Source organism: Phyllobates terribilis, unplaced genomic scaffold (genome assembly GCF_046119375.1).
Source record: "Phyllobates terribilis strain yellow unplaced genomic scaffold, ASM4611937v1 Scaffold_1114__1_contigs__length_410381, whole genome shotgun sequence".
NCBI lineage: Eukaryota > Metazoa > Chordata > Amphibia > Anura > Dendrobatidae > Phyllobates > Phyllobates terribilis.
The window spans coordinates 1-17,030 of NW_027363874.1; the positions used below are offsets into that span (position 1 = coordinate 1).

At 44.0% G+C, this 17,030-nt stretch overlaps 7 non-coding genes across 7 annotated transcripts; all 7 read right to left on the bottom strand.

Annotated features, from left to right (window-relative positions):
• Positions 1-2,915: 2,915 nt before the first annotated feature.
• On the bottom strand, positions 2,916-3,106 carry LOC141243077 (U2 spliceosomal RNA). The gene has a single exon (XR_012307399.1). It is a non-coding gene; the product is annotated as a U2 spliceosomal RNA (small nuclear RNA).
• A 1,109-nt stretch (positions 3,107-4,215) lies between these two features.
• LOC141243089 (U2 spliceosomal RNA) lies at positions 4,216-4,406 on the bottom strand. Its single transcript, XR_012307410.1, has one exon. It is a non-coding gene; the product is annotated as a U2 spliceosomal RNA (small nuclear RNA).
• A 1,109-nt stretch (positions 4,407-5,515) lies between these two features.
• On the bottom strand, positions 5,516-5,706 carry LOC141243043 (U2 spliceosomal RNA). The gene has a single exon (XR_012307367.1). It is a non-coding gene; the product is annotated as a U2 spliceosomal RNA (small nuclear RNA).
• A 1,112-nt stretch (positions 5,707-6,818) lies between these two features.
• Positions 6,819-7,009, bottom strand: LOC141243044 (U2 spliceosomal RNA). Its single transcript, XR_012307368.1, has one exon. It is a non-coding gene; the product is annotated as a U2 spliceosomal RNA (small nuclear RNA).
• A 1,109-nt stretch (positions 7,010-8,118) lies between these two features.
• Positions 8,119-8,316, bottom strand: LOC141243085 (U2 spliceosomal RNA). Its single transcript, XR_012307406.1, has one exon. It is a non-coding gene; the product is annotated as a U2 spliceosomal RNA (small nuclear RNA).
• Positions 8,317-14,697: 6,381 nt separating this feature from the next.
• On the bottom strand, positions 14,698-14,888 carry LOC141243040 (U2 spliceosomal RNA). The gene has a single exon (XR_012307366.1). It is a non-coding gene; the product is annotated as a U2 spliceosomal RNA (small nuclear RNA).
• A 1,109-nt stretch (positions 14,889-15,997) lies between these two features.
• On the bottom strand, positions 15,998-16,188 carry LOC141243073 (U2 spliceosomal RNA). Its single transcript, XR_012307395.1, has one exon. It is a non-coding gene; the product is annotated as a U2 spliceosomal RNA (small nuclear RNA).
• Between the last annotated feature and the right edge of the window lie 842 nt (positions 16,189-17,030).

Genomic DNA, 17,030 nt, shown 5'->3' on the forward strand with positions numbered 1-17,030 from the left:
CACCACTAATGTCAGCCATCATAACAAATGGTTAGGAAGAAACAAAAACTGGACTTTACCTATCCGATGGACGGATCAGACCACTTGGACTTTCACCAACGCCCTCTTCTGAATCCACCGTTATCAAAGAGTCTTCATCATCGGAGAAGGAACATTCACTTAAATTAAGACCCGACGCTACTGGGGTGTAGCTCGGAAGGATATTGAGAGAAAGGTTACACTGGGTCTCCATAGGCTGACCATTTAGGTCCTCGTCAGGTGGGTCTCCGAGAGGCTCCGCACTCCCCTGCTGACCCGCAGAGGGTCGTAACACAGGGGCAGGCTGCGCACATGGCGGAGCCTCAGAGTCCCCGGAGGCAGCCAGGTTCGGGGCCCCACCTGGGGCAGCAGAGCCCCGGGACCTCGGGATTCCAGAGTCTACACCCCCGTGAGGGGATGTATCCATCTCCTCCCTATTAGCCACCTCCACGGAACCATTCTTTTTCTTATTATGAGACCTCACCAAATGCCACGTACCGCCCTCGCTCTCGTGAGACCCAGTGGGAATTTTGGGCTCGGTGTCAGCCTTTTGGCGCTCTTTTTTGGCCTTACCGACCGCCCCTTTATGATCTTTCTCAGCCTTCCTTTTAGCCTCCTTATGGTCTTTCAGCCAGCTCCTGGGCTCCTGTGAGTTACCTGTCATTGACTCGGAGGGATTGTTACTAGTCGAAGCGCCCTTATCACCTCCCGAGGCTCCAGGTTGTTGTTCCTCCTCCTGAGGGGTGGTCTGATTGGCCCGTCCATTCCCGGATGTCTTGGACTTCTCCTTTTGTTTTTGTTCATCCTCTCTGAACCTGTGAGGGCAAGAAAAATAGAAATGACCAGGTGTCCGACAAAAAGAGCATTTTTTTTCATTTGGGCACTCCTTTGTGTCATGTTCAGTACTGGCACAATTTCTACAAGTGGCACCACAACTATCCTTAGAGTGCCCATAGAGACCACAATACCTACAGAAAAGTGGCATTCCTGAGAAAAAAAAATCCCCATTAGTTTGCCCTATTTTAAATCGAGCTGGAGGAAGTCTCACACCTCCAGGGAATTTAGGGTCTCTTTCACATTTTACTAAAAACTTCCATTTTGAGGTCCAGATGTTAAACTCATTCAACACTTTCCCAATCAATTTCACACTTTTAAAATAAACTGACAAAAAGGAAATAACCTCTGGTGCTGTTATGAAGGGTGAGAAGATTTTCACAACCACCATCTTTACCTCATCCAGGACGTGCTCGATGATCTGAATCCCTTTTAGACCAGGGCTATTTTCTACCGACTTAACTCTGGACAAAACATCTTTGAAAATACCTTCGCCAGTAAAGGTTACATCATAATCTCCACGTCGAGGATAATCCTGGATAGAAAGGATTTCGTTGGTTCTGACGTGGAGCAGTTTCTCAAGCACGTCCTGGACTACATATCCCAGATTCCGCATATCGGAACCACCAGCCGTAAAGCGGACCCTTATGGTGTTCTTAAGCCTTGCATATAGAGGCACGAGGTTGGGGTCAACCTCCATGGTATGGCGCAACAAAATGCAAATTGCAACCGCCTGCAATCTGCGCCTTCAGAGCTTTGAGATAAAGCACCTGAAGGCTGGGGGATCGCTGCCCGTTACCCTAGGACTAATCCCTCTCCCTAATAGCAGCAGGCAGGTGAAGCCCACCGAAGTGGACGATCCTGCCAGGCCAAGGAGAGGGGTACCTGAGTGCCCTTCAACTGAAACCTCCTGCTGTGAAGCACTTGGTTTCAGCCAAAAGGCCGAGAAGCGATAACCAGAATTGGTTTCGAACTACGGAGCCACCCAAGGATCCTGAAGAGTCCATTTGTGGAGATGAGCTCCTGGACTCCCGTTAAGAAGACATGTTGTCAACCTCTAGATCCCTTACATGCCTGCACTTTTCGGCTTGCTGCTGCTGCAATCCACGCGTTTTAGATCTGCATAACTCCACCTCTTTAAACACAGCACCCTCACCCCCTGCTGTTCCCACCCGCCTCAACACCGTTGGAAGGGAGGAGAACCAATTAAGGCGGGGGGTGGGGTGGAACGAGCAGCTGTCTACCCTTAGCAGGAGGGCTGCTGATTACTTACCTCTCCTGCTGCTGCTGGCTGTCCAGCAGCAGACTGAAGGTGGCTGCTGCTGTGCGCAGGTATATAAAGGCTCAGAGCCTATTATGACACGCGCAGCCAGCGTTCCATTGCCACATTCCATCTACTGCAGGCAGGATACCTGGCTGGCTGAATGTCGCTGAGAAGCTCACAGAGACCGCCATAAGCAACAGTTTAACAGAATGCCACAGACTAATCAACCAAACTTTTTGGGTTGGGTTCTCTTTTATAGTCTGCAGGCATTAATTGAAAGAAGTCAGTGTTCCAGCAGAGGGAGACAACATTTCAGAAAAGGCATTGAAGCAAACCAAAAAAGAAATTTTAAGCGCAGCAGAGTAACCAGCGCACATACCTGTTAGCTCAGGTGAGTTTAAAAGGCTGCTGTTGATAACAAGGGCATTTGCTAAATAGATGGTGTGTGTGCAACAATATACTGAAAGGTCAATTATATTGTGCAGCTTATCTCACCACCTGTAGTTATTTAGGTGAAAGCTCCAAAATGCTTGCCTAATATGTCTGTTTATCCAAAAGGAAGTAAAGAGGGAGAGCTAGAAAGATAGCATTGCGTTACATTACATGGCAATGCAATGCACAGTTGCTGAAGTTGAACCAAAATGAGCTTGTCATCTGGCTTCTGCAACTTTGAACATGAAAAATCCAATGAGGAGAAGAAAAGCAAAGCCAAAGAGTCCATCCCAAAATCCGACAAACAAGCAAAATGAACAAAAAACATTGAATTCAATACTTTCTGATTTTAGAAACTGCATTAAAGAAGGGGTGCACCGGTCCTGGAGATACTGCAATACCAGGTCAATGCGTGGAGTGGACAGAGCAAGCTCTTTTTCCATCTCCCTGTTCTAAAAATCCATTTAATATATGGTCCCCAGATAGGGGACGTATCAGATATTAAACTGATAAGAACAGATACTACACTTGATCTTAGCCAAAAGGCCGAGAAGCGATAACCAGAATTGGTTTCGAACTACGGAGCCACCCAAGGATCCTGAAGAGTCCATTTGTGGAGATGAGCTCCTGGACTCCCGTTAAGAAGACATGTTGTCAACCTCTAGATCCCTTACATGCCTGCACTTTTCGGCTTGCTGCTGCTGCAATCCACACGTTTTAGATCTGCATAACTCCACCTCTTTAAACACAGCACCCTCACCCCCTGCTGTTCCCACCCGCCTCAACACCGTTGGAAGGGAGGAGAACCAATTAAGGCGGGGGGTGGGGTGGAACGAGCAGCTGTCTACCCTTAGCAGGAGGGCTGCTGATTACTTACCTCTCCTGCTGCTGCTGGCTGTCCAGCAGCAGACTGAAGGTGGCTGCTGCTGTGCGCAGGTATATAAAGGCTCAGAGCCTATTATGACACGCGCAGCCAGCGTTCCATTGCCACATTCCATCTACTGCAGGCAGGATACCTGGCTGGCTGAATGTCGCTGAGAAGCTCACAGAGACCGCCATAAGCAACAGTTTAACAGAATGCCACAGACTAATCAACCAAACTTTTTGGGTTGGGTTCTCTTTTATAGTCTGCAGGCATTAATTGAAAGAAGTCAGTGTTCCAGCAGAGGGAGACAACATTTCAGAAAAGGCATTGAAGCAAACCAAAAAAGAAATTTTAAGCGCAGCAGAGTAACCAGCGCACATACCTGTTAGCTCAGGTGAGTTTAAAAGGCTGCTGTTGATAACAAGGGCATTTGCTAAATAGATGGTGTGTGTGCAACAATATACTGAAAGGTCAATTATATTGTGCAGCTTATCTCACCACCTGTAGTTATTTAGGTGAAAGCTCCAAAATGCTTGCCTAATATGTCTGTTTATCCAAAAGGAAGTAAAGAGGGAGAGCTAGAAAGATAGCATTGCGTTACATTACATGGCAATGCAATGCACAGTTGCTGAAGTTGAACCAAAATGAGCTTGTCATCTGGCTTCTGCAACTTTGAACATGAAAAATCCAATGAGGAGAAGAAAAGCAAAGCCAAAGAGTCCATCCCAAAATCCGACAAACAAGCAAAATGAACAAAAAACATTGAATTCAATACTTTCTGATTTTAGAAACTGCATTAAAGAAGGGGTGCACCGGTCCTGGAGATACTGCAATACCAGGTCAATGCGTGGAGTGGACAGAGCAAGCTCTTTTTCCATCTCCCTGTTCTAAAAATCCATTTAATATATGGTCCCCAGATAGGGGACGTATCAGATATTAAACTGATAAGAACAGATACTACACTTGATCTTAGCCAAAAGGCCGAGAAGCGATAACCAGAATTGGTTTCGAACTACGGAGCCACCCAAGGATCCTGAAGAGTCCATTTGTGGAGATGAGCTCCTGGACTCCCGTTAAGAAGACATGTTGTCAACCTCTAGATCCCTTACATGCCTGCACTTTTCGGCTTGCTGCTGCTGCAATCCACGCGTTTTAGATCTGCATAACTCCACCTCTTTAAACACAGCACCCTCACCCCCTGCTGTTCCCACCCGCCTCAACACCGTTGGAAGGGAGGAGAACCAATTAAGGCGGGGGGTGGGGTGGAACGAGCAGCTGTCTACCCTTAGCAGGAGGGCTGCTGATTACTTACCTCTCCTGCTGCTGCTGGCTGTCCAGCAGCAGACTGAAGGTGGCTGCTGCTGTGCGCAGGTATATAAAGGCTCAGAGCCTATTATGACACGCGCAGCCAGCGTTCCATTGCCACATTCCATCTACTGCAGGCAGGATACCTGGCTGGCTGAATGTCGCTGAGAAGCTCACAGAGACCGCCATAAGCAACAGTTTAACAGAATGCCACAGACTAATCAACCAAACTTTTTGGGTTGGGTTCTCTTTTATAGTCTGCAGGCATTAATTGAAAGAAGTCAGTGTTCCAGCAGAGGGAGACAACATTTCAGAAAAGGCATTGAAGCAAACCAAAAAAGAAATTTTAAGCGCAGCAGAGTAACCAGCGCACATACCTGTTAGCTCAGGTGAGTTTAAAAGGCTGCTGTTGATAACAAGGGCATTTGCTAAATAGATGGTGTGTGTGCAACAATATACTGAAAGGTCAATTATATTGTGCAGCTTATCTCACCACCTGTAGTTATTTAGGTGAAAGCTCCAAAATGCTTGCCTAATATGTCTGTTTATCCAAAAGGAAGTAAAGAGGGAGAGCTAGAAAGATAGCATTGCGTTACATTACATGGCAATGCAATGCACAGTTGCTGAAGTTGAACCAAAATGAGCTTGTCATCTGGCTTCTGCAACTTTGAACATGAAAAATCCAATGAGGAGAAGAAAAGCAAAGCCAAAGAGTCCATCCCAAAATCCGACAAACAAGCAAAATGAACAAAAAACATTGAATTCAATACTTTCTGATTTTAGAAACTGCATTAAAGAAGGGGTGCACCGGTCCTGGAGATACTGCAATACCAGGTCAATGCGTGGAGTGGACAGAGCAAGCTCTTTTTCCATCTCCCTGTTCTAAAAATCCATTTAATATATGGTCCCCAGATAGGGGACGTATCAGATATTAAACTGATAAGAACAGATACTACACTTGATCTTAGCCAAAAGGCCGAGAAGCGATAACCAGAATTGGTTTCGAACTACGGAGCCACCCAAGGATCCTGAAGAGTCCATTTGTGGAGATGAGCTCCTGGACTCCCGTTAAGAAGACATGTTGTCAACCTCTAGATCCCTTACATGCCTGCACTTTTCGGCTTGCTGCTGCTGCAATCCACGCGTTTTAGATCTGCATAACTCCACCTCTTTAAACACAGCACCCTCACCCCCTGCTGTTCCCACCCGCCTCAACACCGTTGGAAGGGAGGAGAACCAATTAAGGCGGGGGGTGGGGTGGAACGAGCAGCTGTCTACCCTTAGCAGGAGGGCTGCTGATTACTTACCTCTCCTGCTGCTGCTGCTGGCTGTCCAGCAGCAGACTGAAGGTGGCTGCTGCTGTGCGCAGGTATATAAAGGCTCAGAGCCTATTATGACATGCGCAGCCAGCGTTCCATTGCCACATTCCATCTACTGCAGGCAGGATACCTGGCTGGCTGAATGTCGCTGAGAAGCTCACAGAGACCGCCATAAGCAACAGTTTAACAGAATGCCACAGACTAATCAACCAAACTTTTTGGGTTGGGTTCTCTTTTATAGTCTGCAGGCATTAATTGAAAGAAGTCAGTGTTCCAGCAGAGGGAGACAACGTTTCAGAAAAGGCATTGTAGCAAACCAAAAAAGAAATTTTAAGCGCAGCAGAGTAACCAGCGCACATACCTGTTAGCTCAGGTGAGTTTAAAAGGCTGCTGTTGATAACAAGGGCATTTGCTAAATAGATGGTGTGTGTGCAACAATATACTGAAAGGTCAATTATATTGTGCAGCTTATCTCACCACCTGTAGTTATTTAGGTGAAAGCTCCAAAATGCTTGCCTAATATGTCTGTTTATCCAAAAGGAAGTAAAGAGGGAGAGCTAGAAAGATAGCATTGCGTTACATTACATGGCAATGCAATGCACAGTTGCTGAAGTTGAACCAAAATGAGCTTGTCATCTGGCTTCTGCAACTTTGAACATGAAAAATCCAATGAGGAGAAGAAAAGCAAAGCCAAAGAGTCCATCCCAAAATCCGACAAACAAGCAAAATGAACAAAAAACATTGAATTCAATACTTTCTGATTTTAGAAACTGCATTAAAGAAGGGGTGCACCGGTCCTGGAGATACTGCAATACCAGGTCAATGCGTGGAGTGGACAGAGCAAGCTCTTTTTCCATCTCCCTGTTCTAAAAATCCATTTAATATATGGTCCCCAGATAGGGGACGTATCAGATATTAAACTGATAAGAACAGATACTACACTTGATCTTAGCCAAAAGGCCGAGAAGCGATAACCAGAATTGGTTTCGAACTACGGAGCCACCCAAGGATCCTGAAGAGTCCATTTGTGGAGATGAGCTCCTGGACTCCCGTTAAGAAGACATGTTGTCAACCTCTAGATCCCTTACATGCCTGCACTTTTCGGCTTGCTGCTGCTGCAATCCACGCGTTTTAGATCTGCATAACTCCACCTCTTTAAACACAGCACCCTCACCCCCTGCTGTTCCCACCCGCCTCAACACCGTTGGAAGGGAGGAGAACCAATTAAGGCGGGGGGTGGGGTGGAACGAGCAGCTGTCTACCCTTAGCAGGAGGGCTGCTGATTACTTACCTCTCCTGCTGCTGCTGGCTGTCCAGCAGCAGACTGAAGGTGGCTGCTGCTGTGCGCAGGTATATAAAGGCTCAGAGCCTATTATGACACGCGCAGCCAGCGTTCCATTGTCACATTCCATCTACTGCAGGCAGGATACCTGGCTGGCTGAATGTCGCTGAGAAGCTCACAGAGACCGCCATAAGCAACAGTTTAACAGAATGCCACAGACTAATCAACCAAACTTTTTGGGTTGGGTTCTCTTTTATAGTCTGCAGGCATTAATTGAAAGAAGTCAGTGTTCCAGCAGAGGGAGACAACGTTTCAGAAAAGGCATTGTAGCAAACCAAAAAAGAAATTTTAAGCGCAGCAGAGTAACCAGCGCACATACCTGTTAGCTCAGGTGAGTTTAAAAGGCTGCTGTTGATAACAAGGGCATTTGCTAAATAGATGGTGTGTGTGCAACAATATACTGAAAGGTCAATTATATTGTGCAGCTTATCTCACCACCTGTAGTTATTTAGGTGAAAGCTCCAAAATGCTTGCCTAATATGTCTGTTTATCCAAAAGGAAGTAAAGAGGGAGAGCTAGAAAGATAGCATTGCGTTACATTACATGGCAATGCAATGCACAGTTGCTGAAGTTGAACCAAAATGAGCTTGTCATCTGGCTTCTGCAACTTTGAACATGAAAAATCCAATGAGGAGAAGAAAAGCAAAGCCAAAGAGTCCATCCCAAAATCCGACAAACAAGCAAAATGAACAAAAAACATTGAATTCAATACTTTCTGATTTTAGAAACTGCATTAAAGAAGGGGTGCACCGGTCCTGGAGATACTGCAATACCAGGTCAATGCGTGGAGTGGACAGAGCAAGCTCTTTTTCCATCTCCCTGTTCTAAAAATCCATTTAATATATGGTCCCCAGATAGGGGACGTATCAGATATTAAACTGATAAGAACAGATTTTTTTTTTAATTTGGCTATCCCCCACATGGGGATAAAAACCGTTTATTTAAAATTTAACAAATTACAGAAATAAAACCATTACATCCACATTACACTTTCGGGACTTCAAAGAAAAATAAAAATTCCATCACAGCAAATTTTACAAGACTTCAAATATTCCATAGGTTAAAAAGCCATTTGCCTGCCAACTTTACATTCTTTTTCCTGTCCAATAAATAGTATATGTACATTTCACTTTTACAAAAGGCTAAAACATCATCTACTGGTAACATTTCATGTTTAAAAACAGCAATATTTCTAGCATTCCAGAGCGCTATCTTGGCACAATTCACTGTCTTCCACGCCATTATTTTTTGGTCCATTGTTGGGCATTCCAGAAGACCATATAACACTGATGCAAAATTAAAGTCCTTGAGGTCCACCATTTTCTCCAGCAGGGGGATTAGTCTTCTCCAGAACTCTTTAGCAAAAGCACAAGTCCATAAAAGATGCTTCACTGTCTCTTCTTCTTGACAACCTTCTCTTGGGCAGATGGCAGACCTCACAAAACCTCTTCTGTACTGGAATGCCCGGCAAGGAAGACAGTGGTGTGCGCAGCTCCAAGACATGTCTTTCTGTACATTAAAAAGATAAGGGGCGTTAATCATTTTCCATATGTGTACAGTTTTGTCATCATCATAACGTTCAATATCACACAACGTCACATCAGTACTAATTTGTTTGAGTAGTGTCTTGCTGTTACATAGATCCCCTGTCTGTTTCTTATTCAAATTAAAATCAAGAATAATTTTCTTTAAAATCTCATAATGTGCAGGTAGGTTAAAAGCATAAGGAGAGGATAAAACCGTTTCAAACCAACCAAACCTTCTCATGAGAAAACCAGTGTTAAAACGCATAAAATAGGAAAGGTAATTATCTTTAAAAAGGGTTTTAAAACAGAAACAGAAAAAATGTATTAAAAGAAACTTATCTAAAACAGGGAAATCTTTCCCACCTTTAACCTTTGGCTTTGTCACAATTTCTCTTTTGAGTTTCTCCATTTTTGAGCCCCAAAAAAAGGTAAAACATACTTTTGTAATTCGTTTCAACAAATTTGTAGGAGGGGGGAACACCAAACTAAGATATAACAGGATAGGTAATATCACCATTTTTACAATCAGAACTTTACCTTCCATTGACAGCTTTCTCATATTCCACATGCAGATTTTCTGATTAATTTTCTGTGCTGCCGCATCCCAGCTATTAAAACCATTATTAGATTCATTAAAAGAAACACCTAAAATAGTAATGGAATCTGTAACTGCAATTGGTACATCATGTAAACTCATCCCCCCGACATTTAAAATATTACATTTAGTAAGATTAATTTTAAAACCGGAAACTGTACAAAAAGACTGAATTTGGCTTATCGTTTTTTGTATTGAAGGTACATCACATCCAAACACTGCTACATCATCCATATAGCTTACAACTTTAACTTGTAGACCGTTCCCTCCGGGTAAGGGTACTCCACATATTTGCTTATCCCGGCGTATTGTACATAAAAGGGGTTCTATAGCACATATAAAAAGCAGGGGGGACAAAGGGCAACCCTGCTTCACCCCTGATTTTAAAACTACCTCTTTTGTTTTAAAACCATTAACTAAAATCTTACTCGTACAATCATTATAAAAAGCTTTAAGAGACAATAAAAACCCACCCGGAATGCCCATTTTTTCTAAAACTTTAAAAAGATAAAAATGAGACACGCGGTCAAAAGCTTTCTCAAAATCCACCGCTAGGATTGACATCTTTGTCTTTCTGGTTTTTACATCTTCAATACAATCTTTCACCAGGTTTAAATTGTCCCAGATACTACGCCCAGGTACCCCGCATACCTGATTTGCATGAATTACTTTATGTATCACCTTTTTCAACCGATTTGCACAGATCTTAGCCATAATTTTGTAATCACTATTTAAAAGAGTTATCGGCCTCCAGTTTTTAAGATCCGTTTTGTCACCTTTTTTGTATAGTAGTGATACCTCACCTTTCTTCCATGAGTTGAGTAAAACCTTATTATTAAAAACTTCGGAAAACAAATTAAACAAATCATCTTTTAAAATATCATAAAAACTTATATAAAACTCTATGGGGATACCATCAGGGCCGGGCACTTTACCATTTTTAAAACTCTTCATGGTTTCTAAAATCTCTTCCTCAACTAGTGGTTGGGATAAAAAACTTTGGGCATCAGCATCTAGGGTGGACTTGATCTCCCCCAGGAAAGTGTGTATTAAATCATGGTCTACAGTTTTTACATTAAAAAGATCATTAAAATAGACATTTACCTTATCCAATATAACGTTGATATTATTATCTCCATCTATGTTATCAATTATTGTTTTTGTCTGTTTATTTTTCTTAAAAAAATACCTGGAACAAGTCTCATCCTCTTCTACGTGTTTTACCTTTGAACGAAAAATCAGTTCTTTTCCTTTTTGTTCCAACCACTTTGAAATTTCTCCTTTAAGACTCAATATATCATTACCTACATCCAGACCATTGTCTTTGAATTTGTACAATGTCTGTAACCTGATATTAAGAAAATTATAGATCTCAAACTTTTCTTTAGCTTTTTGTATGCTTTTCTTAATAAAGAAATCTTTAATGCTTATTTTCATTCTATCCCACCAGGAGCTAAAAGAAATATTGGGGTTTTTCCTTTTTCTACACTTTACATAAAACTCAATAAAATCCGATAAAATTTGTGGATCTTTTAAAAGGGACACATTCAATTTCCAAGATTTCTTACCACATTTCTTCTTTCCATTAATCCTCACTCTAAAAGATAAAACCTTGTGATCTGAGAGAATATTAGTTAAAACTTCACATTTCACTGGCAGTATTTTTTCTGAACCTAAAACAAAATCTATCCTGGAGCTACATGTAGAATTGCTCCAGGTGAAACCAGCGTCTATAGGGCTATCCTTGTTACATTCTTTATACACATCAGTTAATTTACAATCATTTATAATATTGCTTAACATTCCAGACGTTTTGTCATAATTTCTACTCACGGAACCGGAGCGTCGGCTTTCGCCTTTTAAAATACAATTAAAATCACCTGCCAGGATAAAAGGTTCAGAAATGTTAATAAATAAAGGTAAAATTTCCAGCATATCAGCCCTTTCATTTTTATCAGGTGACCCATAAAAATTTAAAAACTGCCATCTTGTCCCATCAATAAAAGCCTTAACTAAAAGAATACGACCCGGTAAAATATCTTGGATAAAATCAATAGACACATTTCCCTTAAAAAGTATAGCTACCCCGGCTGATCCAGTTGCATTTGATCCAGACCAGATCGATGGACCATGTTTCCACTCTTCCTTATATTTTTTGTAAGAAATCTTATGAGGGATATGACATTCTTGTAAAAAAAAAACAGAAGCTGTAAAACAGGTTAAAAAATGTAAAACAGTAGCTCTTCTGGTCTTGGATCCTATGCCTCTCACATTGAGGGAAACACCACTAATGTCAGCCATCATAACAAATGGTTAGGAAGAAACAAAAACTGGACTTTACCTATCCGATGGACGGATCAGACCACTTGGACTTTCACCAACGCCCTCTTCTGAATCCACCGTTATCAAAGAGTCTTCATCATCGGAGAAGGAACATTCACTTAAATTAAGACCCGACGCTACTGGGGTGTAGCTCGGAAGGATATTGAGAGAAAGGTTACACTGGGTCTCCATAGGCTGACCATTTAGGTCCTCGTCAGGTGGGTCTCCGAGAGGCTCCGCACTCCCCTGCTGACCCGCAGAGGGTCGTAACACAGGGGCAGGCTGCGCACATGGCGGAGCCTCAGAGTCCCCGGAGGCAGCCAGGTTCGGGGCCCCACCTGGGGCAGCAGAGCCCCGGGACCTCGGGATTCCAGAGTCTACACCCCCGTGAGGGGATGTATCCATCTCCTCCCTATTAGCCACCTCCACGGAACCATTCTTTTTCTTATTATGAGACCTCACCAAATGCCACGTACCGCCCTCGCTCTCGTGAGACCCAGTGGGAATTTTGGGCTCGGTGTCAGCCTTTTGGCGCTCTTTTTTGGCCTTACCGACCGCCCCTTTATGATCTTTCTCAGCCTTCCTTTTAGCCTCCTTATGGTCTTTCAGCCAGCTCCTGGGCTCCTGTGAGTTACCTGTCATTGACTCGGAGGGATTGTTACTAGTCGAAGCGCCCTTATCACCTCCCGAGGCTCCAGGTTGCTGTTCCTCCTCCTGAGGGGTGGTCTGATTGGCCCGTCCATTCCCGGATGTCTTGGACTTCTCCTTTTGTTTTTGTTCATCCTCTCTGAACCTGTGAGGGCAAGAAAAATAGAAATGACCAGGTGTCCGACAAAAAGAGCATTTTTTTTCATTTGGGCACTCCTTTGTGTCATGTTCAGTACTGGCACAATTTCTACAAGTGGCACCACAACTATCCTTAGAGTGCCCATAGAGACCACAATACCTACAGAAAAGTGGCATTCCTGAGAAAAAAAAATCCCCATTAGTTTGCCCTATTTTAAATCGAGCTGGAGGAAGTCTCACACCTCCAGGGAATTTTGGGTCTCTTTCACATTTTACTAAAAACTTCCATTTTGAGGTCCAGATGTTAAACTCATTCAACACTTTCCCAATCAATTTCACACTTTTAAAATAAACTGACAAAAAGGAAATAACCTCTGGTGCCGTTATGAAGGGTGAGAAGATTTTCACAACCACCATCTTTACCTCATCCAGGACGTGCTCGATAATCTGAATCCCTTTTAGACCAGGGCTATTTTCTACCGACTTAACTCTGGACAAAACATCTTTGAAAATACCTTCGCCAGTAAAGGTTACATCATAGTCTCCACGTCGAGGATAATCCTGGATAGAAAGGATTTCGTTGGTTCTGACGTGGAGCAGTTTCTCAAGCACGTCCTTGACTACATATCCCAGATTCCGCATATCGGAACCACCAGCCGTAAAGCGGACCCTTATGGTGTTCTTGAGCCTCGCATATAGAGGCACGAGGTTGGGGTCAACCTCCATGGTATGGCGCAACAAAATGCAAATTGCAACCGCCTGCAATCTGCGCCTTCAGAGCTTTGTGATAAAGCACCTGAAGGCTGGGGGATCGCTGCCCGTTACCCTAGGACTAATCCCTCTCCCTAATAGCAGCAGGCAGGTGAAGCCCACCGAAGTGGACGAACCTGCCAGGCCAAGGAGAGGGGTACCTGAGTGCCCTTCAACTGAAACCTCCTGCTGTGAAGCACTTGGTCTCAGCCAAAAGGCCGAGAAGCGATAACCAGAATTGGTTTCGAACTACGGAGCCACCCAAGGATCCTGAAGAGTCCATTTGTGGAGATGAGCTCCTGGACTCCCGTTAAGAAGACATGTTGTCAACCTCTAGATCCCTTACATGCCTGCACTTTTCGGCTTGCTGCTGCTGCAATCCACGCGTTTTAGATCTGCATAACTCCACCTCTTTAAACACAGCACCCTCACCCCCTGCTGTTCCCACCCGCCTCAACACCGTTGGAAGGGAGGAGAACCAATTAAGGCGGGGGGTGGGGTGGAACGAGCAGCTGTCTACCCTTAGCAGGAGGGCTGCTGATTACTTACCTCTCCTGCTGCTGCTGGCTGTCCAGCAGCAGACTGAAGGTGGCTGCTGCTGTGCGCAGGTATATAAAGGCTCAGAGCCTATTATGACACGCGCAGCCAGCGTTCCATTGCCACATTCCATCTACTGCAGGCAGGATACCTGGCTGGCTGAATGTCGCTGAGAAGCTCACAGAGACCGCCATAAGCAACAGTTTAACAGAATGCCACAGACTAATCAACCAAACTTTTTGGGTTGGGTTCTCTTTTATAGTCTGCAGGCATTAATTGAAAGAAGTCAGTGTTCCAGCAGAGGGAGACAACGTTTCAGAAAAGGCATTGTAGCAAACCAAAAAAGAAATTTTAAGCGCAGCAGAGTAACCAGCGCACATACCTGTTAGCTCAGGTGAGTTTAAAAGGCTGCTGTTGATAACAAGGGCATTTGCTAAATAGATGGTGTGTGTGCAACAATATACTGAAAGGTCAATTATATTGTGCAGCTTATCTCACCACCTGTAGTTATTTAGGTGAAAGCTCCAAAATGCTTGCCTAATATGTCTGTTTATCCAAAAGGAAGTAAAGAAGGAGAGCTAGAAAGATAGCATTGCGTTACATTACATGGCAATGCAATGCACAGTTGCTGAAGTTGAACCAAAATGAGCTTGTCATCTGGCTTCTGCAACTTTGAACATGAAAAATCCAATGAGGAGAAGAAAAGCAAAGCCAAAGAGTCCATCCCAAAATCCGACAAACAAGCAAAATGAACAAAAAACATTGAATTCAATACTTTCTGATTTTAGAAACTGCATTAAAGAAGGGGTGCACCGATCCTGGAGATACTGCAATACCAGGTCAATGCGTGGAGTGGACAGAGCAAGCTCTTTTTCCATCTCCCTGTTCTAAAAATCCATTTAATATATGGTCCCCAGATAGGGGACGTATCAGATATTAAACTGATAAGAACAGATACTACACTTGATCTTAGCCAAAAGGCCGAGAAGCGATAACCAGAATTGGTTTCGAACTACGGAGCCACCCAAGGATCCTGAAGAGTCCATTTGTGGAGATGAGCTCCTGGACTCCCGTTAAGAAGACATGTTGTCAACCTCTAGATCCCTTACATGCCTGCACTTTTCGGCTTGCTGCTGCTGCAATCCACGCGTTTTAGATCTGCATAACTCCACCTCTTTAAACACAGCACCCTCACCCCCTGCTGTTCCCACCCGCCTCAACACCGTTGGAAGGGAGGAGAACCAATTAAGGCGGGGGGTGGGGTGGAACGAGCAGCTGTCTACCCTTAGCAGGAGGGCTGCTGATTACTTACCTCTCCTGCTGCTGCTGGCTGTCCAGCAGCAGACTGAAGGTGGCTGCTGCTGTGCGCAGGTATATAAAGGCTCAGAGCCTATTATGACACGCGCAGCCAGCGTTCCATTGCCACATTCCATCTACTGCAGGCAGGATACCTGGCTGGCTGAATGTCGCTGAGAAGCTCACAGAGACCGCCATAAGCAACAGTTTAACAGAATGCCACAGACTAATCAACCAAACTTTTTGGGTTGGGTTCTCTTTTATAGTCTGCAGGCATTAATTGAAAGAAGTCAGTGTTCCAGCAGAGGGAGACAACGTTTCAGAAAAGGCATTGTAGCAAACCAAAAAAGAAATTTTAAGCGCAGCAGAGTAACCAGCGCACATACCTGTTAGCTCAGGTGAGTTTAAAAGGCTGCTGTTGATAACAAGGGCATTTGCTAAATAGATGGTGTGTGTGCAACAATATACTGAAAGGTCAATTATATTGTGCAGCTTATCTCACCACCTGTAGTTATTTAGGTGAAAGCTCCAAAATGCTTGCCTAATATGTCTGTTTATCCAAAAGGAAGTAAAGAGGGAGAGCTAGAAAGATAGCATTGCGTTACATTACATGGCAATGCAATGCACAGTTGCTGAAGTTGAACCAAAATGAGCTTGTCATCTGGCTTCTGCAACTTTGAACATGAAAAATCCAATGAGGAGAAGAAAAGCAAAGCCAAAGAGTCCATCCCAAAATCCGACAAACAAGCAAAATGAACAAAAAACATTGAATTCAATACTTTCTGATTTTAGAAACTGCATTAAAGAAGGGGTGCACCGGTCCTGGAGATACTGCAATACCAGGTCAATGCGTGGAGTGGACAGAGCAAGCTCTTTTTCCATCTCCCTGTTCTAAAAATCCATTTAATATATGGTCCCCAGATAGGGGACCTATCAGATATTAAACTGATAAGAACAGATACTACACTTGATCTTAGCCAAAAGGCCGAGAAGCGATAACCAGAATTGGTTTCGAACTACGGAGCCACCCAAGGATCCTGAAGAGTCCATTTGTGGAGATGAGCTCCTGGACTCCCGTTAAGAAGACATGTTGTCAACCTCTAGATCCCTTACATGCCTGCACTTTTCGGCTTGCTGCTGCTGCAATCCACGCGTTTTAGATCTGCATAACTCCACCTCTTTAAACACAGCACCCTCACCCCCTGCTGTTCCCACCCGCCTCAACACCGTTGGAAGGGAGGAGAACCAATTAAGGCGGGGGGTGGGGTGGAACGAGCAGCTGTCTACCCTTAGCAGGAGGGCTGCTGATTACTTACCTCTCCTGCTGCTGCTGGCTGTCCAGCAGCAGACTGAAGGTGGCTGCTGCTGTGCGCAGGTATATAAAGGCTCAGAGCCTATTAAGACACGCGCAGCCAGCGTTCCATTGCCACATTCCATCTACTGCAGGCAGGATACCTGGCTGGCTGAATGTCGCTGAGAAGCTCACAGAGACCGCCATAAGCAACAGTTTAACAGAATGCCACAGACTAATCAACCAAACTTTTTGGGTTGGGTTCTCTTTTATAGTCTGCAGGCATTAATTGAAAGAAGTCAGTGTTCCAGCAGAGGGAGACAACGTTTCAGAAAAGGCATTGTAGCAAACCAAAAAAGAAATTTTAAGCGCAGCAGAGTAACCAGCGCACATACCTGTTAGCTCAGGTGAGTTTAAAAGGCTGCTGTTGATAACAAGGGCATTTGCTAAATAGATGGTGTGTGTGCAACAATATACTGAAAGGTCAATTATATTGTGCAGCTTATCTCACCACCTGTAGTTATTTAGGTGAAAGCTCCAAAATGCTT